This window comes from Heterocephalus glaber, unplaced genomic scaffold (assembly GCF_053883595.1).
Source record: "Heterocephalus glaber isolate CG9 unplaced genomic scaffold, H.glaber_assembly_v1.0 deba00000347, whole genome shotgun sequence".
NCBI lineage: Eukaryota > Metazoa > Chordata > Mammalia > Rodentia > Bathyergidae > Heterocephalus > Heterocephalus glaber.
Window position 1 is genome coordinate 59,331,004 of NW_028258143.1, and position 26,772 is coordinate 59,357,775.

The following is a 26,772-nucleotide window of genomic DNA, read 5'->3' on the forward strand; positions in this document are numbered from 1 at the left end:
CAATTGTATCAGTTTTTATAGCTTGGTCCTTGTTTCTCTGTGGTATGGTGATAGTGATGATACAGAAGCTGGCAATTTGTGGGTAGCAGTGCTAAATGACCAAGAGACAGAGAGTGTGGAAATACAGATTTCATACTTCTTCAAATGATCAAGGTCACAATGACCTGGTTTCTATAACTATATTCTCTCTCTCTGCATATGTGTATGTGTGTGCATATGTGTGTTACTGGGGATTGAACCTAGGACCTTTGAACTAAACTACTGGGCCATTTCCCTACCACTTTTTTAATTTTAATTTTTTTTCAGACAGGATCTTCCAAAGTCATTAAGTCACCCAGGCTCGGCTAGAACTTGCAGTTCTCTTGCCTCAGCCTCCCAGAGTACTGGGATTATAGGCTTGTATCACCATGTCCAGCTAATTACCATATTCTTTGTGTCTTATAACTACATAAAAGCTGTGACTGGTTGGAGTCATTGTTTGAGATTGATGTAGATGTCAGATCCAAGTGGAGGAAAGTATTTGGAATTTGGCTGTATTGCAAACTAGTGAAATTTGGAGGAACTACCAAAGATGGGGATTGTGGGATAGTCATGTTCCCACAGGGTACATGGATACAGGATGGAAAGCTTTCCATACACAGGATGGAAAGCTAATCCTCAGTGGGATTAGAGAAGTAGATATGCAAAATGAAATAGATGCAAAATACCATGTACTGTATAAGACAGAGGAAAACAGAAGATATAGAGGTTACCTTAGTGCTTGATGACTGTATTAGTCAGCTTTCATCAGTGTAAAAAAATACCTGAGGAAAATCAACTTGAAGGAGGAAATAATTATTTTGGCTTATGGTTTTAGTCCATGGTTAGCTGGCTCCATTGCATTTAGGCATTTGGCAAGGCAGAAACATCACAGTAGAGGAAAGCTGCTCACCCCATGGTAGCCAGGAAGCAGAAAGGGTGAGAGAGCCAGAAAGGACCAGATATAGTCCCCAAGGTTAGGCCTCCATGATCCACTCCCTTCAACTAGGCCCTGTCTGCTGTTTCAGCACCTCTCAGCAATGCCAATCAATTTATAATCTCATCAGTGTATTGATTCACTTGATGAAGTTAGATCCAATCACTTCCCCAAAAGCACATCACCTGGGAACCAAGCCTGGAGCACATGAATTTTGGGGGGCATTTCAAATCCAAACCCTGATAACAACTTTGTAGTTTTCTTTTTTGCTTCTTTTTATTTATTTATTTTGACTTTTATTAGTATATATTTACAGTATGTAATGATTACATTCACTGTAGGAGTTGTACACAAGCACAATACAATTCAATTTCCTTCTTTTCCCCATTCCCTCCACCCTCTTTTATTTTTCTAGCATCAGATTCATTCAATTATCTTATAAGACCTTATAAAATTAATTACTATATATATAAACAGACTATAGGCCAAATGACATGTAATAAGACATATAATAACATGTAAGACAATTGTGCTAAGGGACACTTTTAGATACATTGTCTGCACTGTATTACAATACCTCTTTTCTTTCTCCTTTTTCCTATTACCTGTCTTTTATTCATACTTTATGTTGAGTTTTTCATATAAGAAAAACCATGAAATATTTAAGCATGGTGTGTCTGAGTTACTTCACTTAAAATTATGGTCCCAGGTTGCATCTGTTTTCCTACAAGTGACTCAAGTTTACCCTTTTTTTGGCTGAGTACTACTCCATTGTGTAAATATCAAATAATAAACTTCTAATTTAAATTCTACATGTCTTTCCCCTTTTGTATTAGGTAGTGTATAGGCTGAGCATTTGAAGCATAGAGATTTTTAGAACATAGCAGCTTAAATCGGATATTTTACTTCTATTTCACATAATAGCTTGACTGTTCCAGGCTGGAGTAATGGGTCTGCATCATGAAGTCATTCAAGGGTCTGGGTTTTTCTCCCTGCTTTCTGCTCTTCAGGCCCCATTACTCTCCCTCCTGCAGGTCTGGTAATTCACTAGAAAAATTCACAGAGCTCTGGAAAGTTCTTTACTATTACTGGCTTATTACAAGGGTTATAACTCTGGAAATAACAAATGGAAGAGACACATAAGCACCTCAATGTGTTTACCAACCTGAAAGCTCTTCTTACCTCATTTGCTTAGGGGCATTTAACAAGGTGTCCTGTAGGCCATTGGCCGTCAGTGGTTAACAATATCCAGCTCCTCTCCTACTCATGGTGCTGTTTCTTTGGAGGGGAGATGATAGTGTAAGCTCCAAACTTCTACCCAGGCTTGGTCTTTCTGGTGACCAGCAAGATCCTGAAGCTGTCTAGTTGCCTCTGCACCAGTTAGTTATCTTTTTCGAATTTAAAAGACACACTCATGTCTCCAGAGATTCTTGGGGTTTAGGAGCTCTGTGCCAGGAGCTGGGGTAAAGAGCAAATATCTTTTTAGGATTTCACAAGTACAGCAGAGAAAAAACAGGTTTCCTACAGAGGCTGTCAGAAGACAGAGAAGTCAGCTCATAAGGCTTTCAAGAAGAAATGTTATGATGCCTCAAATTTATATCAGGTCAAGCTGTAATATTGAATGATGACAAAAAAGGCATTTACAGACAATCATTAATTGAGGAAATGTATTGTTCATGTACTTATCTTTAATTTTTTGAGAAAGTCTCAGATTTATTGAAAAAAAATCAAAATTAAAAGGATTTAAAACAACTTGTGGGCCTTCCTTATTCAGTGTGCCTCTTAAACTCAGAGATGATTTCCTATCACCAAGTAGATTCTGTGGGCCATGGTAGAAGTTTCCAACTCTTTCTCTCCTCACCTAAAAGCAAAAACACCTTTGTTTTCCTGAAAATAAGACCTGATGGGAAAATAATTGCTGGTTGTTATCATGGTGATGGACAGTGTCATGCAGAAGACTATACCTCACTCTTCTTTTGCCTGGGGTCATTCTGTAATGGTAGGTAAGGAAGGCAAGGTAATTGGAGCTGGTATTTTGATCTCTAGCTTTCAAGGCTGATTATTTTCCAGTTAGGTCTTATTTTTAGGGAAACACAGTGTTACTCTTCACTCCTGCACTTCAATTCCTGGCAAAAGAAATCTTTCATGGTAATCCCTGTATTATCATGGGTTTCTCCAAATGGAAATGATAAGACAAGGAAATGGATACAAGTAGTTTATGTGATCCCTGGAAGCACAGTGAGGGATTTGAGGAGTGAAAGAAACTTGATAAAGACTGTGCTAATAATCAGGTTGTTGCTGTGATCAATTATACCTACAGAGCCTTTAAGAGGCGTAAACAGTGTTGCACAACAGAGATGTAAATCAAGTCACATGCTACTTTACATTTTCTAGTAAACAAAAAGTAAAGAAAAATTAAGCTTGATAGTATACTTCATTAAAACCATGTGCTCAAAATATTATTACATGGAAGGCAGAGAAGCTGAGGCAGTCCCAGCACCCAGAAGGAAGCTCCCTTGCCGCCATCCCAAGCTCTTAGGGCAGAGAAGGTGAGCCGGTCCCAGCACCTGGAAGGAAGCTCCCCCACCGCCATCCCAAGCTCCTAGGGCAGAGAAGGTGAGCTGTGTGGGCACCAAAAGCAACCCCTGCCCCCCGTGGAAATGCAAAGACATGTAAACAAGCCTCAAAAACAGACTTCTGGATCACCTACAGAAACCCCAAAGGGAAACAAGATGGAACAATCTGATACTCAACCACCTGGACTCTCTGAACTGGCAACAAAAGAGGATCTGGGAAAAAAATCAGAAATAATTACTCAGATAACAGCAAAGATTTTGCTCATGGTGCAAGACATGATTAATAAATCTAGAGAGAACACAGATAAAAAATAGAGGATCTGAGGAACATGATGGAATCCCAACATAGGAAACAAATGGAATCCATAAAACAGATACAAACAGATTTCCAGGAGATTAAAAACTCCATGGAAAGTCTGTGCAGCAGAATGAACCAATGTGAGGATAGAATTTCACATATAGAAGAAAATATTGCAATTAGTGACCAGGAAAAGAAAAATTGCTTTAAAATTGTAAAGGAACATGAGAAATCAATCCAGCAGCTGCTAGACGATGCAAAGAAGAATAACATAAGACTGATTGGAGTCAATGAAGAAAGAGGAGAGGGTGCAGATGACATAAAAAAACTGCTCACAGAAGTGATGGCAGAAAACTTCCCAAGGAGGGGAAAAGAACTTGACATACAGATAAGTGAGGCATATAGGACTCCAGCTAGCCTTGATCAAAAAAAAATCTACACATAGGCGTATAATAGTTAGGATTCCAGAAATCCAACAGAAGAACAAAATTCTACAAGCAGTGAGAGAAAAGAAACAAATCACATACAAAGGAAAGCCCATCAGAATCACAGCAGACTTCTTAATGCAAACCCTCAAGGCAAGAAGAGCTTGGAGTGATGTATTTCAAGCCCTAAAGGAAAACAGCCTCCAACCCAGATTGATGTACCCTGCAAAACTGTCTTTCAAAATTGATGGAGAAATAAGATACTTTTATGATAAAGAGCACCTCAGAAACTTCATGAATATCAAACCAGCACTCCAAAAAATTTTAGACAATACCCTTGGAAAAGACAATGAGGATCACAACCCCAGGAAACCCAGCAGAATGAATCCATTGGGCATGACAAATTAAATGCAAAGGGGGAGAATCCAACAAAAAGAAAAAGCCATGACAAGGCTTTTAAAACTTTTAACTTCATCTCCCTGATGAGTGTAGAATTCAATCTTATTATTGTACTGATTAGTATTTTTCTGATTCTAGAATTGCACACCTATCCTTATGCTATACTGGCTATTTATCATCTTATGTCTACTTTTTAATTGGGTTGTCTATTAATGAGCTCTAAGATTTCTTTATATATTCTGGTCATAGGTTATATGCATTGTAAATATGGTTTGTTTAAGGACTACTTTTCATTTTAATGATGTAATTTAAAGTTCTAAATTTTGATGGAATCTCATTTATCAATTTTTTTCTTTTATACATCATGTCTTTTGTATCCTAGGTAGTTCTTGCCTACCCTGAATTCATAAATATTTTCCCTTATAATTTTTTCTTAAAGTTTTATACTTTTAGGCTTTCATATTTAGGTTCATAGATAACTTCGAGTTATTTTCATGTATGGAAAAAAAGGGTTGAGGTTAATTTTTTATATATGGATACCAGGTGTTCTAGTGCCGTTTGCTGAAAACACTATCTCTTCCTCGGCTCTTGAGTTTATATTCTATAAAATGCTAATGTTAAATAATCTTTCAAAACTCAGTGGACCATATATGTGTGGCTCTATTTCTAGATTCTCTGTTTTATTCCAATGACCTATTTGTCTTTCCTTACACTAACACTGCCTTGATTACTGTAGCTTTAGAAGAAGTCTTAAAATTAGGTACTAAATGTCTTCCAACACTCGTTTTTTTTTAAATTTTTCTAGGTCCTTTGTACTCCTACATAACTTTTAAATTTCAATATCCAGTTCTTCATTTATAGCAAGTATACACAGACCTGAATTTTTATATATACCTCGTGTTTTCTAATCCTGCTAAATTCAAATACAAGTTCCAGGAGCTCCTAGAGATTTCTTAGTATTTTCTCTGTAGATGATCATTTCAGCTACATATAAAGATTTTGCTTCTACCTTGCCAATCCTATTCCAATTGTGTCATTTTATTGCCAGACTATTTTGGTGGGGCCTAGGTTTCAAAGTTTAATGGACAGATAAAGAGTGAGCATACCTGCCCTTGTTCCCCACCTTAAGGAGAAAGCATTGTATCTTCTCCATTCATATAAGGTGTCCTCGCTGGAAGTATGGAGTACATGTCTTTCATCTGTTGAGAAGGTTCTGTTCTACTTCTAGTCTCCTGATAGCTTTTACCATGAACAGCTGTAGAATTTAGTCCAGTACTTTTTCTCCAACTACTGACAGGATCATATGGCTTTTTCCTTTCCTCTGTTAAAATGATGACTTTTGGGGGTGGATCTTCCAATGCTGAACCAACACTGCCATCCCTATAATAAAACCACTTTCTACATCCTGCCAGATCTGACTTCTAATAGTTTGTTTTGTTAAACAAATTTCTATCTATGTTCATACTTTTTTCTCCTATTATCTTTATCCAGTTTTAGGATTAACACAATGTTGATTTCCTAAAATGGGAGAAGTGTTCCTTCTTTTTTCAGCTTTAAATGTTTGATATAATTTATCAGTTAAAATGAATATGAGCCTGCTGTTGTCATATAGGTAGGTTTTCAAGCTAGGAATATACTTTCTTTAATAGGTGCTATTCAAATTTTATATTTCCTCCAGAGTTAGTTTCATTAATTTGTCTTCCAAGGCACTTCTTAGAAGTTGTCAAATTTATTTCAAAAAAGATTTTTGTAATATTCTTTCTATATCCTTCTAAATTCTGTAAAATCTGTGGTAATGTCTCCTAGCTATTGATATTGTAATTTAAAAAATGTATAACTGATATTGTATAACAAAAAGAAAATTTCTAAAGGAGCAGGGGAAGTTGGAGGGGTAGGGGAAAGGAAAGAAGGGAAAAGAGAAAATATGAGAAAAGGAAAAAAATGGGAACAAAGTTTGCAAATAGGGAAGGGTGGAGGGGGTGAAGGGAGGGCAAGGGAAGGGGAAAATAAAATAAGAATCAAGATACTCATGTAATGGTACAAGATCCCAATGAGGAATGTAACTGTATTTTATACCGAAAATGTACCAATAAACTTAATGGGAAAAAATATTATTACATGATTTTAGCATATAGTCAATAAAAATTAGTGATGTAGTTTACTTTTTCAAAGTAAGACTCTGACGTTCATTGTGTGTTTTACATTTTCAGCACATATTTATTTGAACTTGCAGCACATATTGATTTATATAATTCAAGTGTCCAGTAGTGACATTTGTGAGTGTCTACTGCACTGGACAGCATAGAGAACATACCGTGGAATCGCTCCCTGACACGATACTCTGGTCTTTCATCCACTAAAGGTTGAAACTCCTCAGGGAGTTAATGTCCTAGCACTGTGGCTGGCCTGGCATTCTACCCAAGCTGGCTTTAGCAACCACAGAAAGGCTTGAAGCAGAGAAATTCAAGCAAAAATCATTAGGGAAGCTGCCCAGAAGCAGCAAGTGACCTCTGGAAAGGCCAAGGGATTTGATCAATGCACCTCAGCGTTTGCTGCAGCCTGTTAAATGGTAGCTGGCACCTTTCTGTTCTAGTGCTAACTAAACATGGCTAAATGCTTGTAAAGTGAGGGTACTGTATCAGGTAAATTACTAAATGAGTGTACTTTTTTCTCCTCAACAAAAGAAATTCTCTCTGTAAATGTGAAGTGCTAATGTACTGAGTTTATTTTCGGGATACTTTGCATTTCCCCCATTTCATGCCTGGAGATGTAAGCTACCATCTTTGCCTCAGGGCAGGTTTATGATTGGTCTGATATAGAAGGTACTTACCCCAAGACTTTGCTGGCTAGATTTCTGACACAGGCACCTTTAGAGGGGAGTTTGGAATAGTGGAGGCATAAAGAAGGTCACACATCGAAAGAGAACTACAGAGCTGGAGGAACAGTGGCAAGTGTGTACATGAGCTCCACTCAGTGGTAGCACTTTGGCGAGTGGTAAAATGATAAGATCACAACAAGCATGACTGAGAGTTCACCTAAGGGAGCAACCTCCGGGCATTAAAAATACACACATGCATCTGCGCACATGTGTACCTGCACACACGTTTATATATATTTTTCTTTTGGGTGCTGGGGATCCAAGCCAAGACATTATGCATGCTTGGCACTACCACAGCGCTATATTCCCAGCTCCAGGCACTGGAGCTTTGATGTTGGCGAAAATTTTATTGCCTCTAAGCCTAGCCCAGAAATGGTAGTCAATGAAGTACCAATGGGCATCTCTGCCGTGGTCAGCATGGACCACAGATTAGATGGAGTCTCCCTGGAAATAATGGTGCTAGGAAAGACACTCAGATACTTGCAAGGCCCTGCCCCCGCTGCCTTCTCCTTCCTCCTCCTCCTCCTTCTGGTTCTCCTCCTCTTCCTCCACCTCCACATCTACCTCTGCCCCTTCCTTTCTGATTGGTTACTTAAAGGTGGCAGCATACTCTCAGGTTTTCTGGAAGTATGGGAAGGATGTTTTTCAATCCCAGCTTTCATAAATCAGTGCAAAATTTTAGCTTTTCATACTCTTAAGACTGTGCCTATGTTTCTGTTTTTCTAGCTTCCTATAAAAACAATCATAGCATTTATATTTCCAATAGTTGATTTTCTTCACATATGCACACATTTATATCAAATTATATATTCCAAAAATAAGTCCTTAAGGCAGTAGCTAAAATGCAACATATGAATTTTTAGCAAATTGAGTAAATATTTGAATACTTATCCTCATTATGGATGCTTTTTACTGATTTTGAATTCATTTTACTTTAATTTTAAATAAACATAGTTTCAGGTTCATAAAAAAGTTATAAAACTAGTGCAATAAATTCTTAACATACCACTAATGAAGACTTTTCATATTTAACATTGTACACATTTGTTTTATGATTCCCTGTGCCTCTCCTGGACCACTCCTTCCGTTCTTCACACACACACACACACACACACACAAACACACACTCAAACATGCACCTAAATCATTTGAGGAAAATCTAAAAGTGACCTTCCTTTCAAATGTTTATATTTAAGTACTTCAGATTTTTTTCTAAAACAAAGATATTCTCTAACAAAACCACAATACAGTTAACAAAGTCAAGAAATTGACATTGACAAAACTCTGTCATCTAATCTACAGACCTTATGTAAATTTTGACAGTGTTTTCTGTAGCAAAAGAAAATTTAGACCACAGGCGCCTTTGAGTTCTTGTATCTCCTTAGTATCCTTTAATTTGAAATAGTTCCTCAGTTTTTTTCTTTTTCATTTTTGTTTCTCATAACATTGACATTATTGGAGAGAATGAACCAGTTATTTTGTAGAATGCCCTTCAATTTGGATTTGTTTGATGTTTTGTCATTCATGTTACATATGCATTTCTTGTTAGGAATACCACAGAAGTGATGTGCTTTTTCTCAGTGTATCATATCAGAATGCACACGGTGTCAGTTTTATTCAGACAGTCTTAAATATCAACTGAACTAAGCAGTCTCTCCTGTGACACAGTTGCTTTACATGCTAGTGTAAGTCTTTTCTTGTAGGGAGAGGAGGTCTTATTTTTGGTCCTTAACAAATAATAAACTGGCATTTTGAGTAGCTAGTATGCTTTTGTTTGAAGAATGGAACTTCATTAACACAGTCCAATTACAATGAACCTTGGGAATTTGGATGGGAATACTGGAATAACGATGCTGTTTTTTGGGGGGTGACATGGTAGAAATGTGTTAAGTTTAGATCTAGAATGTCCCCAAAAGTCTCATGTGTTAAGAAGTGGGGCTTTTGGAAGGTGATTGGATTATGGGGTGCTATATTCATCAGTGGATTGGTCCATTGATGAGTTTGTAGCTGACTATGCTGTGAGAAGTGTAGCCTTATAAGAGACATGTCATTGGGCATGTGCTTTTTGAGGTTATACTTCTTTCCCTGGCTCCTCCCTTCTCTCTCTCTCTCTGCTTCCTGGCTGCCATGGATTGAGCAGTTTTCCTCTGTTATACCCTTCTACCATGCCATTTCTGCTTTGGAGCCAGCTGACCATGGAGTGAACCCACTAAAATCATGAGCCAACATAATCCTCTCCTCCTTTAAGTTGATAGTGTCAAGTATTTTGTCTTTTTTTTTTTTTTTGGTAGTGCTAGAATAGAATCTAGGGCTTCATGTGTGCTAAGCATGTACTTTACCACTGGACCATACCCCAGCTCAGAGGCCTACTTGTTACATCTTCACATGGCACAAGATAATAGAGCAAAAGGAGCTGAAGTAGAAAGTCTTAAAAATTCACTAAAAATTATTAGAATCAATAAATTAGTTCTGCAAGCTTGCAGGATATGAGTTAGTATGAAAAAAATCAGAATTATTTCTACATACTAGCAATGAGCAATAAAAATTAAAACAAGAAAACAATTCCTTTCACAATAATACTGAAAAGAATAAAACATGTAGGAATAAATTTAAGACAAAAACATGCTGACCTTACACTTTGAAACCCATGAAATATTGTTGAAAGTAATTAAATATCTAAACAAACATAAAAACATTCACCACCTGAATTAGAAAAGGCAGTGTTGTTTTGAAGGCAGTATTCCCCGATGAGTTGATCTACAGATTTACAACTCAGTGAGAATCACAGTTGACTTCTTTGTAGAAATTGATAAACTAATCCTAAAATTCATAGAGAATTGCATAAGAACCAGAACAGACAAAATAATCTTGAAAAGGAAACTCAGAGTAGGGGGATTCACACTTCCCAGTTCTAAACTTACTACCAAGCAGTTATAATGAAAATAGTATGATACTGGCAAACACAGACATATAGAGAAATAGGATAGAACTGAGAGTCCAGAAATAAATTTATCTGTCTATAGTCAATTAGTTTTTGGCAATGGTGTCAAGAACATTTAACGTGGAGTCTTTTCAACAGATGGTGCACAAAAATTACGCTGCATCATTTCCTCACATCATACACAAAAATTAACTCAAATGGATCAAAGATCTAAATACAAATAAAAGCTTATACTATAAAACTATTGGAAGAAACAGAAGAGTAAATCTTATGATCTTGAAATTGGCAAAAGATTCTTGGCTATGACATTAAAACCACAAGCAACAAAAGGCTGTCATTGAGAAGGGAAAAAGACAACATATAGTACACGAAAAAATATTTGCAAGTCATTTCCCTAATAGGGTACTTGTACACCAAATAAAGGGAGAACTTTTACAACTCAATAATAAAAAAACCCCACCTAATCCAATTTAAAAATGGGCAAATACCTGAACAGACATTTTTCTGAGAAAGGTGGATAAATGATCTACAAGTACTTAAAAAACCACTCAATGACAATATTCACTAGGGAAATGCAAATCAAAACCACAATGTGATATTTTATATCCAGTAGATTAGAACCAAAAGTCAAATATAACAAGTATTATTGAGGATGTGGAGAAAGCATACCCTCATACACTGCTGGTAACAGTGTAAAATTATATAGCCACTTCCAAAAAGGATCTAGCATTTCCTCAAATGTTTTCACATAGAGTTATCACATATCACAGCAATCCCAGTTTATATATGCCCAAAAGAGTTGAAAACAGATGTTCAATTAGTTATAAAGATCTTTATAATAGCACTGTTCTCAATAAGTAAAAGGCAGAAACAGCCTGTATCAGTCAGTTTTCTTGTCACTGAGGCACAGTATCTGATACCCCCAACTTAAGAAAAAGAGAGGTTTTTTTTTTTAGTACCGGGGATAGAACTCAGGACCTTGTGCTTGCAAGGCAGGCAGCGGAACCACTGAGCTAAATCCCCAGCACCAAAGAGAGGTTTAATTTGGCTGATGGTCACAGAGAAGGTTCAGTCCACGGCAGGCGGGCTCCAAGGCAGAAATATCATGGCAGAGGGCATGGGAGAGTAAAACTGTTTAGTTTATGGTGGCAGCAAAGCAGAGCAGAGGAACAGTGCCAGAGATGAGCAAGTGAGGAATGATACATGGGAACCCAAGTCCACATCTCCATAACCTACCCAATACATCCCGGAGCATGCTCTGCTAATCTCCTAGGCATTTCTTAATCTAATGAAGTTGACATGTCAGGATAAATGGTCACACAGCTCAAGTGTCCATTAACTGATGAGGGGCAAATAAAATGTGATAGCTATACAGTGGAATATTATTCCACCAAAATAAATAATGAATTTCTGAGATATACTACAACATGGGTGAATCTTGAACAGTTACTGTGAAAGAAAACAGCTGCAAAGACCACATACTATATTTTTTATTCATATGAAATAGCTGTAAGTAGAAAGCTATGCAGATGAAGGGTAAATTTATGGTTATCGGGGGTCAGAGAGGAGGTGAAGGGTGGGAGACATAATAGCCAAATAGATAGAGCTTTCTTCTAAGGTGATGACCATGTTCTAAAATTGGCTGTTATGATGATTACATATGCCTGTGAATGTACTAAAAACTATTGAATTGTACACTTAAAATGAGTTGTATAGTATGTGAATATTATCTCAAAAAAGATGCTTTTTAAAAAGCATGCTCTATTTGAAAATAAAACAAAAGTTATTGGCTCTAAACACAAAGAAATATAACTAAATATCTACAAGAGAAATACTATGTTTGTTTCATCAATCATTAAATTTACTATTAATAACAATTTCATTACCCTGGAAAGAATAGGTTAAATTATCTCATTTCAAGATAATTCCCTAGTAAGCACAATAGCTCTTTAGAGATTGGCGCTAACCATAAATTAAGCAATTTCAAAAACAAAACTATAAAAAGCATTTCTTTCTATTCACCACAAAGATACTACATTTAATGTGGCATGTGGGTACATTTAAGTGAGTTTGATATAATGTGCAGCAGGATTTCCAAAAATAAGTATTGAGGTCTAACAAAGTCTTCAGCTCTTACTTGCCTCTCCCCACAGACACATACCCAGACATTGTGTTTGATGGTAAAAAGCCATATTGACTTCAGTGTCATTTCTCTTGACTCATATTTTGGTTTCCAGGGATTCAGCTTCAGGTTTTGATCAGTAATTCTTTATTTGGAACCAGTCACACACTGGGGTTTGTGCTTTCATATAAAGAATAAAGAAAATATGAACCATTGAGAATTAACTCATTCTTATAAATGTCCTTTTAAGACCAAATATCTCTTTTGCAGTAAAGAAGAGTTAAAGGATTAGTCTACAGATGACTGAGAAATTATTTATGGTATAGAAAATTATTCTTCCTTTTAATATAACATTACAGCTATTTTAATTTAGCCAATCATAAAGACAGAAAGATAAGAGAAACTTTGGAGGCAGAGGTTCTTGTTTTGGATCCTTTACCTTTCATTTGTTGATTTTGTGATCTTGAAAAAGTTGCCTAAGTCTTTGAAACTCAGTTCTAAAATTTGGAAAAATAAATTATATGTATATTACAGTAAACATAAAGAAGAAAATATCTAGCAATAGTAGTCAATCAAAAAAAACTTTTCTCACTTAATATTATAACGATGTCACAGTGTTAGTTATACCACCATTGGGCTCATCAAGAAATATTGCTTGATTCATAGGGACTAAGCAGATTTATTCTAAATAGCCAAGGTAGATTACACATTCCTACTAGATTGCATATATTCCCTTAGTACTTCTTGCCTCTCTCTAACCCTTTATGATACCTAATGAGTTCCAGTGTAGCTCCTGTGCAAATTAAGAAGAATAAACTCAAGTGGAGGGCAGTTTCTGGAGTGCATCTAATAAAAAATACACAATATTCCTGCAATGTTCTCCATAGTAGTAACACTGGAAACAGGAATCCTAAATGCGAACTTTTAAAATGTTCAGGTAGCAGTAAGATTAGTCACATTGTGGAAAAAGATCACCAAAACTCTTTTATCTTACAACTCAAAATTCTATCATTATTAAATAATGCTCTTTCCCCCATTCCAGCCACTGGCAGTACTGTTTCTATGTATTTGTCTACTTTAGATATTTCATTTTAGTTATTTTTTTAAATTTATTTTTTTATTCTTTTATTGGTACATTTTAGGTATGCAGTACATTTACATTTGTCATTGGGTGCTTGTACCTGTACATGATGTATCTTGGTTCTTATTTTTGTCCCCATTACCTATGCGCCCTTCACCTCCTCCACCCTTCCCTATTTACATAGATTTCGTTTCCATTTTTTTTTCTTTTCTCATAATTTTTCCTTTCCTTTCTTCCCTTTCCCCTTCCCCTTCCACCACCCCTACACCTTTGGACCTTTTCCTATTTCAAATTATCAATTATTCATTTTAATCATTTTAATCCTTATTTACACTTTCAGTTTCTCACACTAGAGAAACTATTCAGTATTTACACATGTGTGTCCTATTTATTTCATTTAAGAATATGGCCTCAATATGCATCCATTTAGCTATAAATGTCTCTAGTTTCTTGTTATTTATGGCTGAGTAGTACTTCATTTTATAAAAAACCCCACATCTTCTTTATCCAGTTTCCAGTTGATGGGCACTTGGGCTGTTTCCAAGCTTTAGCTATTACAAACTGTGCCACTATAAACATAGGTGCACATATATCACTGTGGTATGATTCTTTTAATTCTTTGGGGAAGATACCCAGCAGGGGAATAGCTGGGTCAAATGGGACTTCCAGCCCTAGTTCTTTGAGGTATTGCCATACTGATTTCCACAGTAGTTGCATCAGTCTCCACTCCCACCAACAATGGAGAAGGGTTCCTTTCTCTCCACACTCCCACCAGCATTTGTTATTGGTTGATTTCTTGATAACAGCCATTATTTGTGGGCTGAGGTGGAATCTCAGTGTTGTTTTCATCTGCATCTCTCGAATGACCAGTGGTGTTGAATGTTTTTTTCATATATTTATTTGCTGCTTTTACTTCTTTATCTGAGAAATGTCTGTTCATTTCGGATGCCCATTTTTGAATTGGGTCTTTGAATTTGGGGGGTCTGATTTTTTTCAATTTTTTATATAATCTAGATAGTAGACCTTTGTCTGAGGTACAGCTGCTAAACATTTTTTCTCACATTGTAGGTTGTCTCTTAGCTCTGTTGGTGATTTCTCTTGCAGTGCAGAAGCTTTTTAATAAGATGAGATCTCAGTTGTTAATTCTTTGTGCTAGTTCCTGTGCTACTGAGGTTTTGTTCATAAAGCCTTTTCCTATGCTAATGTCATCAAGAGTTCTACCTAACTTATCTTCCAGCAAGTTTAGTGTTTCTGTCTTAATATTTAGATCTTTAATCCACTTCGATCTTAGTTTAGTGCATGGTGATAGTTTTATTCTTTGCAGTTTGAAATCCAGTTTTTCCAACACCATTTATTAAATAGGCTATCTTTCCTCCAATTAGGGTGGTTGGTTCCTTTGTCGAAGATGAGGTGGCTGAGTATGTCTGGAGCTGTTTCTGCATCTTCTAACCTATTCCACTGATCCTTGGGTCTGTTTCTTTGCCAGTACCATGCTGTTTTTATCACAGTAGCTTTGTAGTATAGTTTCAAGTTGGGGATTGTGATACCCCTTGCCATGTCTCTGTTGCCTAGAATTGTTTTTGCCATTGTAGGTCTCTTCTGGTTCCAAATGAATTTTTGGATTGTTTTCTCTAGTTCTGTGAAGTATATTATTGGAATTTCAATTGCCATTGCATTAAATCTATATAGTAGTTTTGGAAGTATGGCCATTTTCACTATATTGATTCTTCCTACCCATGAACAAGGGATGTCTTTCCATTTTCTTATATCCTCCTCAATCTCCTTTTTCAAAGTGCTGTAGTTTTCAATGTAGAGGTCTTTTGCTTTCTTTGTTAGGTTGATTCCTAGATATTTCATTTTTGTGGATGCTATTGTAAAAGGAATTGTTTACTGACTTTTTCTCTCAATGAGTCTGTTATTTGTGTATAAGAAGGCTATTGTTTTTTTTGAGTGTTGACCTTATATCTGGCTACTCTACTGAATCTGTCAATTAAGTCTAGAAGTCTTTTGGTAGAGTTTTTTCAGTCTCCTATGTAAAGTATCATATCACCAGTAAATAGTGACAGTTTAACGTTTTCCTATCCTATCTTTATTCCTTTTATTTCTTTCTCTTTTCTAATTGCTGTGGCTAATGTTTCCAGAACAATATTGAACAGGACTGGTGATTGTGGGCATCCTTGTCTTGATCCCGATTATTGCATGAAAGTTTTCAGATTTTGACCGTTTAGTATGATGTTGGATGTTGGTTTTTCATAAATAGCCTTAATCAGGTTGAGATAAAGATCTTCTATTCCAATTTTCTTTAGCGTTTTTATCATGAATGGGTGTTGGATTTTGTCAAATGCCTATTCTGCATCTATTGAGATGATCACATGGTTTTTGTCCTTGACTCTGTTAATATAGTGTATTAAATTTATTGATTTTCGAATGTTGAACCATCCTTGCATCCCTGGGATAAATCCGACTTCATCAGGATGTATGATCTTCTTGATGACCCTCTGTATTCTGTTTGCCAGTATCTTGTTGAGGATTTTTGCATCTATATTCACTAGGGAGATTGGTCTGTAGCTCTCTTTTTGGTTTGAGTCTTTCCCTGGTTTTGGAATCAAAGTAACACTTGCTTCCAGGAATGAATTTGGAAGCTTTGCTTGCCTTTCAATTTCCTTGATGAGTTTAAAGAGTAATGGTGATAGTTCTTCTTTAAAAGCCTTGTAGAATTCAGCAGTGAAGCCATCAAGACCTGGGCTTTTCTTTGTTGGTACATTTTTTGTTACATTTTTCAATTTCACTCATTGTTATTGGGGTGCTTAGAATTTCTGTATCTTCTTTATTTAACTGGCAATTCGTATGTATCTAGGAATCTGCCCATTTCTTCTGTGTTTTCCATTTTATTAGAGTACATGTTCTCGAAGTGCGTATTGATGATGCTCTGGATTTATGCTGGGTCTGTTGTGACTTCACCTTTTTCATTCTGAATTGCATGGATTTGAGCATTTCTTTCCTTTTTTTGATAAGGTTGGCTAAAGATTTATTGATTTTATTTATTCTTTCAAAAAACCAACTCTTTGATTCATTAATTTTTTATATCATTCTCTTAGTCTCCATTGCATTGATTTCTGGTCTGATCTTTATAATTTCCTCTCTTGTATGAGCTTTCGGTTTCTTATGTTCTTTTTTTTCTAGGAGCTTGAGTTTCTGCATTAGGTTATTTATTTGAGTTCTTTCTGTTTTCCTAATATGGGCATTGACTGCTATGAATAGAAGTGCTTTCATTGTGCGCCATAGATTCCTGTATGTCGTACTGGCATTTCCATTTACTTGTAGAAACTGTCTAATTTCTTCTTTAATTTCCTCTGTGACCCATTGGTTTTTCAGATGGGTGTTATTTAATTTCCATATGTTTGTGGGAGTTTTGCAGTTTCCTATGTCATTGATCTCCAATTTTATTGCATTATGGTCTGATAATATACAGGGGTAACTTCAATTGTTTTACATTTACTTAGACATGCCCTGCGAGCTAGCATGTGGGCTATTTTGTAGAATGACCCGTGTGCAGCTGAAAAGAATGTGTATTCTGATTTTGTGGGGTGGAACACTGTAAACATATATTAAGTCCATTTGTTCCATAGCTTGGTTCAGTTCTAGAATTTCTTTGTTAATTTTTTGTCTAGATGATCTGTCTATTTGTGATAGTGGGGTATTGAGGTCCCCTCCTACAATTGTATTAGTGCTTCTTTGGTTTTTCATGTCCATTAATATTTGTTTTGTATAGTTGTGGGTATTCGTATTTGGTGCATATATATATTTAGGATTGTCATCTCTTCTTCTTGGATTATTCCTTTCACAAGGATGTAGTGACCATCTTTGTCTCTCTTAATTAGTTTTTGTTTGAAATCTACTTTGTCTGCAAATAAGATTGCTACACCTGCTTTTTCCTGGGTTCCTGAGGCATGGAGAACTGTTTTCCATCCTTTTACTTTCAAGCTATGAATTTCCTTTTGAACTAGGTCTGTTTCTTGTATAGAGCATATTCCTGGATTTTGCTTCTTAATCCATTCTGTCAGTCTACTTCTTTTGATTGGTGAATTGAGGCTGTTAACATTGATAGTTATAATTGAGAGATATTGACTCATCCTTGTCATGATGTTTTACTGTTGTTGGCTCTTTTATTTCTTATTTTTCCCCCTTTCCCTTTGGTGTCTTACCTTGCCTGGTTGCTTCCCTCTGTTGGGCCTCATGGAGTTGTGACCTTCATTGTTTTTTTACTAGGATATTGCTTAGAATTGTTTGGAGTGCTAGTTTGGTATTCATGAAATTTCTCAGGTGTTCTTTGTCATGGAATTATCTGATTTCCCCATTGATTTTGAAAGATAATTTTGCAGGATACAACAATCTAGGTTGGACGTTATTTTCTTTTAGGGCTTGAAATGCTTGACTCCAGGGACTCCTTGATTTGAGGGTTTGTGTTGAGAAGTCTGCTGTGATTCTGATGGGCTTTCCTTTGTAGGTGATTTGTTTCTTTTCTCTAACTGCTTGTAGGATTTTGTTCTTCTTTTGGGTTTCTGGGATCTTGACTATTAAATGTCTAGGTGTAGATTTTTTTTTGATCATGGCTAGTTGGAGTTCTGTATGCTTCACTTATCTGTATGTCCAATTCTTCACTTCTGTCTGGGAAGTTTTCTACGATTACTTCTGTGAACAGTTTTTTTTATGTCAAGTGTACATTCTCCTGTTTTTTCATGGACTCCTATCAGTATTATCTTGTTCTTCTTTGCATCATCTAGCAGCTGCTGGATTGATTTCTCATGGTCCCTTACTATTTTTGAGAAATCTCTGTTTTCATGGTCCTTAACTGAAATCCTGTCTTCTATATCTGATGTTCCATCTTCAGATTCCCTTAATCTGCTCTGCATGCTTTCAGTGGAGTTTTTGATCTCCTGAATATCTATTTGAGTCTGTTTCATGGATTCCATTTCTTTCTTATGTTGGGCGATCATGCTTTCCATTCCTTTCTTATACTGGGCATTCATGGCTTCTAACATATTTCTGAGCTCGTCTATTTTTTATCTGTTTCTGTTCTAGAGCCTCTAATCATGTCTTTCATTCTGCTCATCATCTCTGTAGTTATCTGGGAGATTGTTTGTGATTTGAATTTTTCTAGATCCTCATTGATCTGTTTTGTTACTTCCTGTGCTATCAGTTCAAGGTGCCCAGGTGGTTGATTATCGGACTTTTCCACCTCATTTCCTCCAGAATTTGCCTTTTGTGGGGTTGAAGTCTCAGTTTGTGCCTTACTTAAATGTCTTCTCATTTTTGTTTTTGGTACTGTCCTTGGTTTAGTTCCTGGGTTGATACTTTGAAGTTGTTTATTGTAAGTATCTTTGTTGATGTATTTAGAACACTTATGGAATGATTGCTTCTCAGAGGTGTCTTCCAAATATAGCTGGTCTTTAGGTTTTGAGTCTCTAATGGCTCTGAGGCTGTCTCATTTTCATTATACCAGGAAGAACAACTGATTAAATCAATCACAATGCTTTAGCACAAGTGATACAATTAGCAACACTATAGCATCAAGTACATCTTAGAAAATGACAATTTGTGGTAGTTATTAATCTATCACGTTTAAGTGTGTGAATTAAATCAAAATCAAGGACCAACCCAACATATGTTTATAGTGAATAAACTCTTCAATATAGCAACTTTACCCTTTGGGGTGGGGAGTTAGAAGAAGTTGTGGAGGGAGGGATAGGTAGGTAGAAGGATAGGGGAATGTTAACAGTGATGCCAGAGGGCACAGTCAAGAGAAGGAAAGAGAAGAAAAGAAAAATAAAGAAGAAATCTGAATTAGTGTCAGAAAAGGAACCCAAAGGGAGATGAAGAACAATGTGGGATAGCAAGGGAGAGAGGGAGAGAGAGACAGAGAGAGAAAGAAAAAAGAACGTAGAAAGAGAAAAATAAAAATTTTTAAAGAGTAGAAAAAGAAGGAAAAAATTAAAAATAAGAGCAAAAAAAATAGTGATAATTTTGAAAATAACAAATAAAGGATAAAAATGAAGGGACTCCTTCAGGGTATCTCTCTTCTGTCACGATAGACAACGTGGGTAGCAGTGTGCAGTTATAAGTCAATGAGTCTCAGCAAGCCAGTCACAGACCCGTGAGATTCAGGCAGATTTCTGGCTACAGGTCCCAAGTTGAGCTTCCTGTCCTCCTGCAGGGTTGAACTGTGCAAGCTTCTATTGCAGGTTCCAGCTGCCTTTCCCCTGAATATAGTCCAGGTTCTGATGGGAGGTGATGATTCCTCCACCTTACCAAATGTGGTGGTCTGGTGTGCCTTTACTGCAGAGATTCTCTTCACTTTTACAGTGGGCTTCCGTTATCATCAGGGAGCCTGAGAGGCCCTCTCTCTGTTGTTCACTTCTGCAGCTCAGGACAATGGCCTTTATGTCCCCCTGTCCCTCTATAGTGTGGAACCAGGTAGCTGCACAGACCAGAGGCCAGAGGTGGGGCAGCATGGGTGAGGGGCTCTGTTGTTGCATGCTCCCCCGCGGGTCCACAGGTGACTGGTGGGCGTGCCCGGGGGGTCCTTACAAGCTCTTGGTCGCAAGGAGGCATAGCCAGCGGGACAGAGCTGGGCTCCATCAGTCCTGGGAGCTCTGCCCGCCTACTTTAGATATTTTATGTAAGTAGAATCAGACAATATTTGTTTTTGTTGTGATTGGCATATTTTCACTTAACATAATGCTTTCAAAGTTCATTCATGATATAATACATGATGGGGTTTCTTTGAGGACAAATAATATTCCACTGTTTGTATATACCACATTTTGTGCATCCATTCATGTGTTAAGTGCACATTTGAGTTGCTTCCACCTTTAGGCTGTTGTAAATAATTCTCCAGGGACTGTGGGTTTACAAGTGTCATTTTGGGACCTTTCCTTCAATTCTTCAATTTCACTGAGAAGTGAGTGATTCCTGGATCATAGGGCAGTTCTACCTTTAACTTTTAGAGGAAATTCCATACTTTTTTCTATACTGGTTGCACCAATTTATAATCCCACAGTGTATTAAATTAAAGTATTTTAATTTCTGCACATCTTCAACACTAGTTTTATTGTGATTTTAAAAATAGTAGCTCTCCTGATAGATGAGTTAGTATTTCATTGTGGTTTTTGTTTATATTTCTTTTATGGTTAGTAAAGTTGAACATTGTTTGTTGGTCATTTGGATATCTTTTTGGAAAAATGTCTGTTTAAATCATCTAACCCGTGTTTTGTTGGGCTGTTTGATTTTCTGCTGCTGAATTGTTGGAGTTCTTTAACTATTCTGCATATTAACTTTAACAAGTATATATATCTTGTAAATGTTTTCTTCTCATAGGCTATTTTTCTGCTCTGTTGATTTTGAGCTTTGTTGCATAAAATATTTAAAGTTTGATATACTGTCAGCTCTCCATGTCTGTGAGTTCTGCATTCATTGGTTCAACCAACTGCAGATAAGAAATAGCTGTAAAAAAGCTGTGTCTGTACTGAACATGTATCAACTTTTTCTTGTCATGATTCCCTCAACAACACAGTATAACAAACTGTTTGTGTAGGACTTACATTGTACGGTATTATAAGAAATCTAGAGATTATTTAAAATTCATGGGAAGATGTACATATGTTATGTGCAAATTCTATGCCATATTCTATAAGGAACGTGGGCATAGGAAGACTTGAGTTATTGATGGGAGGCCCTGAAACTTGGATACCAATTAACACCTGTAGTCCCATTTATCTTTTGTTCACTATGTTGTCTGTGCTTTTGCTGTCACAGAGAAGAGATCATTGACTGTTCCATTGTGAGGAAAGTTTCCTACTCAATTTTTCCTGGAAATTTCGTAGTTAGGGGACTTCCCTTTAGGTCTTTAATCCATTTTAGTTCATTTTTTATGTTTTAACAGAAACGCCCAGATTCATTCTTTTGCATGTAAATATCTAGGTTTCCTAACGCTATTTGTTGAAGAGACTGTCCTTTCACCATTGAGTAGTACTGGGACTATGTATTTGCTTATTTCTATTCTGTTTGATCGGCCTCTTTTTTTATTTTATGCAAGTACCACAACTTGGATTTCTGTGACTTTTTAATTTGTTTGAAATTGAGAAATCCAAGTTTTACAAATTATTTTGTTTTTCAAAATTGTTTTGGCTCTTCATGTTTCTTTTAATGTCCATATGTGGACAATATTGTCCACATATGGACAATTCCATATGTGGAATGAATTTTTCTATTTGTGGCAGAAATACCATTGGAATTTTAGGTAGACATTGAGTTGAATCTGGAAATTGCTTTGAGAAGGATGGACACCTTAAGAATATTAACTTTTCCAGTCCATGCACATGGCATCTTAGTCACTTTCATGTCACTGGGACACAATACTGAATACTCATAATTTAAAGGAGAAGAAGCTTATTTTAATTCATGGTTACAGTCCATGATCAGCAGCTCCAAGGCAGAGTGGCATATTGGAAAGGCCCAGGCCCAGGAAAACTGCTCATGTCAGGGCGGAGCTGGAGAAGGACCTGCCTCCCCAGCCCTGGCCCTACCTCCAAAAAACAACCTCAGAGCCCCGATGGCCCAGTCCTCTTCCAAAAGCCCCATGTATAAGTGCATGAAGCCTTTGGGGGAACATTCTTGAGCTAAACCACAACACATAGAATGTCTTTCTATTTGTTTGTGCCTTCCTTAATAATGTGTTATTGTTTTTAATGTTTCAGTGTTCAAGTCTTTCATCTCCTTGGTTACATTTATTCCTAAGTAATTTAAAAAACTTTTTATGATAAGTGGAATTGTTTCTTCGTTTCCTTTACAAATTGTTCATTGTTTCATTTGATAGATTTTTAAACAATTTTCCACTAGCTGCCCTCCTCCTTGCCAGGATTCCCCTTTCCACAGTAGGTTCACGTGATCATGAAGCAGAACAGGATGTTCTGGCATGAGCTCCTCTGCTGCACACTCATTGCACTGTGGCATCCTCCCTGTACCAGCCTTGGTGGCTGCAATACTTCAGAAGGCCAGAACGACCCCTCCTTATAAAATATTTAGGAACTCCTCATTTAGTGACAAAATAAACAGAAAAAAAATCACCCTGACTTTGCTGACTATAAACAAAGCAAATCTCAGTTCTTTTTCCTCTATTAGTTTTTGGATGTAAATTTCTCTATCTGTTTTCTTAAAATCCCCATTCTATAATTTAATATATTATCACTACCCCTTACTACATAAGGATCTCCAGTTTTGTCTCTGAAAAGGGGTAAGAAGATTATGTCCTTGAGAGGGTACATAACTCTTAACTCCTGAGGAGATGGTCATTATCTGTGAGGTTTAAACATATGGCATAGTAGAGAGAAGCCTGAAGCAGTAAGATGAGGTTGATATGACAAAGATTAAGTACACTGCATGGCTAATCCTCCAAAGAGGGGAAGGGGAAGTCATCGGGCCAAATGGTAATACCCTAAAGAGGATGGTAAACTTACAGTCAGCCAAGGATATCATAATTCTGAAGGAATCCCAGCTAGTTGTTTGGCATGGGTACAACAATCCCTTGTGGGAGCACTTCTGAGAGATATGTTCATGGTAGGACTTATAAGAACCTTGGTAAAACCAGTCCTCCAATCGTAGCCCTGTCAGGGAGTAGGCTCCAGATCCAGGGAACAGAGAATTGCCAAAGGCTTATGTGTTAGTTACTCTTCTCTCATTGCTGAGACAAAATACCTGACACACAAAGTTAGAGGGAAGGGTTTATTTGGCTTACAGTGTGTAGAGGTTTCAGTCCATAATTGGCTGGCTCCAAGGCAGGGATGCCAAACAGGCATCACAGAGGAGAAACAGCATGGCATGCACAAGGTAGCAAAGTTAACAAGAGAGTTTAACAGCATCTTTCTGCCCCTTTTATCTTATTCAGACTAGGACTAGGATTAGGGCAGTGCCAAACTAATCACTCACATGAAATAATTTAGCAGTCACATGCCCTTAACCCCAGGATCACACATTCCAGATTCAACTGCCCACCTTATCTGCATGAGGCTTTGGAGGGACACTTAAACACAAACCATAGCATCTTAGGAAGGGCGAAAGGGTCCCAGCCAGTAAATAAGCTGGTATATAAAATTAGGAAAATGAGCAGAAGTCCCCTCATATAGTCTTTGTACATAAAGTCTGGATTTAAGGAAAGGGGCTGCTATAGTTTGGATATAGTTTTAGTATTCCCCAAATGTAATGAAGCCTCCATAAAAGCCCCAAAGGACAGGATTTGGAAAGCTTGTAGATTACTGAATACAGGGAGGTACTGGGAGGGTGGCATGCCCAAAGAAACCATGGAAGCTCCACATTCCTCCTGCTCTTGCATCTCTCAGCCAATACATCTTTTCATCTAACTGTTCAGCTGTATTCTTTTTATGATCCTTTGTAATCAATGAAATAAATGTAAGTGTATCTCTGAGTTCTGTAAACCATCCTAGAAAATTAATTGAATCCAGAGATTGTGGGAAATCCCAATGTATAGTCAGTCAGAAAAATAAGTGAAAACCAACTATTGGGAATTAGTGTCTGAGGTGGAGTTAGTCTTAAGAGACTGAGCCCTCAAACTGACCTAGAGACAGTGGCAGAATTGAGTGAAACTGTAGGATACCCAGTTTGATATAGAGTTGGTTGTTGGTGAAAGAAAATTCCCACACATTTTGATGATTGGAGTGTTGTGCTCTGTGGTGAGTGCTATGAAAACACAGAAAACAATTTTGTTATCCCATTATTATGTGTACTGTTAGCTAGCTGTTTATTTTTCTTAGATCCCCTTTATAAAGTTGAGAAAGTTCATTTCCATTCTTTTTTGCTGAGTTTCTTTTCATGAATCAGTGTTGAATTTTTTCAAATGCTTTTCTATATTTATTGAGATGACAATGTTATTTTTTATTATAGTGACATAACATTGCATCAGTTGGTTTTCAGTTTTAAACCAACTTAGCATTCCTGGGGTGAATTCCGTTTAGTTTTGATGTGTAGGGTTTTTTTATAAATGTTACTATAATCAGTTTTTCTGTTTCTTAGAAGAGTTTGTGGAGAAATGATGTTAACTTTTTGCATGTTTAATAGAATTCACTAGTGAAGACATCGGGCCCTTGTCTTTCCTTGCGAATAGTGTTTTTATTATTAATTCATTCTCTCACTTATGGATGTATTCAATCTTTCTTCTTGAGTAAGTTTTAGTAGTTCATGTCTTTGTTAATTTGTCCATTTCATCTAAGTAATCTAACTTATTGGCACACATAGTATCCTTTGGAATCATAATAGTCATTTATTTATTTCTGTAATGTTGGTAGTAATGTCTCCTCTTTCACTTCTAATTCTAGTAATTTTATTTTCTCTCCTTTTTATCTATATAAAGGATAGTGGCATGGCAGAGGGCAGCAAGGCAATGAAGTAGCAAAGAAGCAGCAAGCAACAGCGATAAGCAGCGACCCTCTTTCTGGCCCTTGTATCTTATCCAGTGTAACCACCCTTAGGGCAGGTAGCATTCACACCCAGGGTGGGGGAGTTTTAATCCTAGCATGGCACCACTAATCAATCCCAGCATCACATCCTTGATCCCAGCAGCACAAATCCTAGATCCAGCCACCTCTGAAAAGCCCCTCCTATGATCCAGTGAGACTTTGGGGAGACATTGAGATACAAGCCACAACGGTGGAACATGATGTAGATACTTATTAAGTCTAGTTTGTATGTAGTGCTATTCCAGTCTTCTGTTTTTTGTGTGTGCTTTTTGCTAATTGGTGCAGTTTTTTTTAATCAATTATTTAAAGTTGAATATTGAAGTCTCCAACTATACATTATTGAATTGTCTATTGTTCCTTTATATCTGTCAGTTAATATATTTCTCACTTTCTCATTTTTTTCTTAGGACTTCACATATCACAGGTGGTGCTCACCATGTCTGCGCCATGTAACAGGAAAATGGCACAAGCTGAAAGGCCCCTACTGACAAGGTTTGAGTGTTTCAGCAGATAGGAGCTACTTACTAAAGATTATTGCTTCTGTAACCTCTGTGATCTAATCCAGTAGTCTTATTCTATTGATCAAATCAAAGCCAAGAATTTTGGTTGCATGAAGAGAAAGAAAAGGAAGTTGTCTTAGTTTACCAGAAGATAAAAACACAAAATTCTATTTGTGAACTGGGGACCAAAGAGAGATTTATTGCTTAGGTACGGTGTGTTGAAGCAACAAAACTGGAAAAGAACAAGAAAGAGTTACAAAATAGTAATTTAGTTTTTAAGAGAAAGAATAAAACCTACTAAAAGATCTCTTTTGCTTCTATCAAATTTAAAACCTAGTCACTACTGCTATACCTAGGTTCTCAAGAGATGCAATAATAAAAAGCACCCCTAGTCAAATGCACTCTTTAATCCTCGCCAGGATTTCTATCCTGAAAAGTTTTAAACTTTTTTTTCTCAGATGAAATAGGCATAAAAATTTCTTTTATAATAATTCCTTGAAATTACTTTAAGAGTCAGGTCTGAGCATACCAGGACTTTGGGCACCTCAGTTAACTGTATTCAGCGATGCTGTGAAATAAAACCATCAAGGGTTTATCAAAAGAGAAAGAAAAGAATGCAGGATGTAACATCAAACACCTATAATTCTTTGATTCCATCTATAAATCATTCCATTGACTTGATTTGGGGCGAAGAGTAAGTTTAGGGCATTTTCTCATGGTGGCATCTGTGTGCTCAGAACAGAGCACGGGCCTTCATGTGTGACACTGGTTTTGCTTCAGATGCTTGAAGCAGGGGTGCTGGTGAAGATTGCTTGGTCACTAGCTTGGCAAAGGGTTGTGTGCAAAAATACCATGAATTTTATAAATTTGTTTTTATTATGCTAGTGTTTAATATTAGAATCACTGAGTAGTCACGGTTAATGGAATTTAACTTCTTGATAATAAATTAAGCTAAAAAAGCCTAAGAGGAGTAGAATATAACAAAATAAGCTTTTAATTAGAAGTTAGGGTGAAGTTAGGTTATATGTAAATAAGGAAGTCCAGTTTAAGGAGGGCCAATCAGAGGAAG

General features: G+C 36.8%; 1 long non-coding RNA gene across 1 annotated transcript in view; it reads left to right on the plus strand.

The window, feature by feature from the left end:
• LOC110346355 (uncharacterized) overlaps positions 1-26,772 on the plus strand; it is a 355,871-nt gene that overhangs the window by 36,880 nt on the left and 292,219 nt on the right. The window contains exon 3 of the long non-coding RNA XR_002390343.2: positions 25,611-25,695. This is a non-coding gene — a long non-coding RNA (uncharacterized LOC110346355). The remainder of the gene's footprint in view (positions 1-25,610; positions 25,696-26,772) is intronic.